Genomic DNA, 2,663 nt, shown 5'->3' with positions numbered 1-2,663 from the left:
CAGATCAAAAGCATCAATTCTTCTGTGCTCAGCTTTCTTTATAGTCCAACTCTCACCATACATGACTACTGGAAAAACCATAGCTTTTACTAGACAGATCTTTGTTGGCAAAGTAATATGTCTGCTTTTCAATATGCTGTCTACATTGGTCATAGCTTTTCTTCCAAGGAGCAAGTGTCTTTTAATTTCATGGCTGCAGTCACCATCTGCAGTGATTTTGGAGCCCTGAAAATTAAAGTCTCTCACTCAGTTTCAAGTCTCTCACTCATTGTCTTCCCATCTATTTGCCATGAAGTGATGGAACCAGATGCCATGATATTAGATTTCTGAATGTTGAGTTTTAAGCCAACTTTTTCACTCTCCTCTCTCACTTTCATCAAGAGGCTCTTTAGTTATTCTTTGCTTTCTGCCATAAGGGTGGTGCCACCTGCATATCTGAGGTTATTGATATATTGGTCCTATAAAAGAGACCAAGAGCTCATTCTTGGTCATGTGATGACACAGCAATAAGACTGGCATCTATGAACTAGGAACGGGCCATCAAAATCAAGTCCACCTTGATCTTGGACTTCCCATACTTCAGAACTATGAGAAATAACTATTTTCCATTTAAGCCATCTAGTCTGTGATATTTTATTACAACAGCCAAAATGATCTTAGACAATGGATCACCAAAAATCTCCCATTGTAAAATTTTTAGTAAACTGAAATTACTGAACAAAAGCTTACAAGTAGACAGACAGTAAAATTTTCCCCTGTGAAATCATGGGAAGAACTGAATACATTAAAAGATGAAAATACAAATAGTATATATAATTTTGAAAATTCTGTATTTGTGATTCAGAATATATCTTATAATTCATGAAAATGATTTTTTTATAGAGCTTCATTTGAAAATTTATATGAGGGACTAAAACAGAATAAAAATTAGTTTCCTAAAAAACTGTATGTGAATTTGACAAATCATTTAGATGAACCGTAAATAAGTAAAAACTTAATCTGACAATTTTTATCTTCAAAAATGTATTTCAAAGAAAGGGTTTTCATTGGATTTAAAAGACATTACCTATGAAAATACTTGGTCTGCAATAAGCACAAATTTCAATGTGAAAAAGCTTAGAGTTTGAGAAGAGCTTCCACTGAGCAAAATGTTCATCAACCTTGCATGCACCTCTGTACCAGTAGAAAGAGTATTTCCTCAATTCAACATAATCTGATTTATAGAGAAATCACTTAAAGATATGAATATGGGGAATTATAATTAAACAAGTAATAGGAAAATTAAAGTGATTTTCAGAAAAATGTTAATAAATAAGGATTATAGATAGAAATGAATTAAAATATATGTATACCAAAAATAATCATGTTATTTTTGATGTACAGATAATCAATATAAAGGAGATTTTTTTAAACTTGACTTTACCTGGTACATATAACTTTTATTTTTTAGAAAAAATTTCAATATGATTTTTTTTTAAATAAAACTACTTGTAGAGTCAATCCGGAGAAGGCAATGGCACCCCACTCCAGTACTCTTGCCTGGAAAATCCCATGGACAGAGGAGCCTGGTAGGCTGCAGTCCATGGGGTCGCTAAGAGTCGGACACGACTGAGCGACTTCACTTTCACTTTTCCCTTTCATGCATTGGAGAAGGAAATGGCAACCCACTCCATTGTTCTTGCCTGGAGAATCCCAGGGATAGCAGAGCCTGGTGGGGTGCTGTCTATGGGGTCGCACAGAGTCGGACATGACTGAAGTGACTTAGCAGCAGCAGCAGAAGAGTCAATCAATGTTGTGAATTGGTTAATCCATAGGTACATATTTCAAAACATAAATTAATTTTTTCTTACCAGGTTTTAGTCTCACAATCATGGGTTGGCATGATGTATAGTGGTTTCTGTGACTTTTAGATATGCTGACCTATAACACCTTTCACCTAAGATGGACTTCCCTGGTGGCTCAGATGGTAAAGCATCTGTCTACAATGCGGGAGACCTGTGTTCAATCCCTGAGTTGGGAAGGTCCACTGGAGAAGGAAATGGCAATCCACTCCAGTACTATTGCTTGGAAAATCCTATGGACAGAGGAGCCTAGTAGGCTACAGTCCACGGGGTCACAAAGAGTCGGACACGACTGAGCGACTTCACTTTCACTTTCACCTAAGATAGTCTCCCTTTCCTCCTTTGGTAATCCTAAAAGCAGTCATGAATTTGCTAGACTGTATCCTCCTCTCCTCACAGACCCAGCCTCTCCACTATCACCCCCATTATGTTCCTGAGCATTAGTTCCCCAGTGGAGTCTGAATTTAGAAAATTGTAGAGAGAATTGTTGACCTCAGGGAGCTTCTGCATTTGAGTTAACAGAATGACCACATGGTTCATTGGTTTAGAAGAGGAAGAATGAAATGTAGTGAGAGAGTTAATTCTTAGGTAGGTTGATAAGGAGTCCAGGGCCCTCAAGGAGGAGAAAGGGACAAACTTTTTTTCTACATTGTTTTGTCTTAGTGACATAGATTTTTCTTAAACTCTGAGTTGTTATGACAACAATCTTTAAGACTAACTTTCTTTAAACCCAGAGCTAATGATTACCCAACAAAACAACTCATCTTGCTCAAGGCTATATTTTTCCTTAAGCTCTGTACTACTGATTGAAGACAGAAGGAG

This window comes from Bubalus bubalis, chromosome 1 (genome assembly GCF_019923935.1).
Source record: "Bubalus bubalis isolate 160015118507 breed Murrah chromosome 1, NDDB_SH_1, whole genome shotgun sequence".
Classification (NCBI taxonomy): Eukaryota; Metazoa; Chordata; class Mammalia; order Artiodactyla; family Bovidae; genus Bubalus; species Bubalus bubalis.
The sequence above is the reverse complement of the archived record's forward strand: the minus strand, read 5'-3'. Positions refer to the sequence as shown.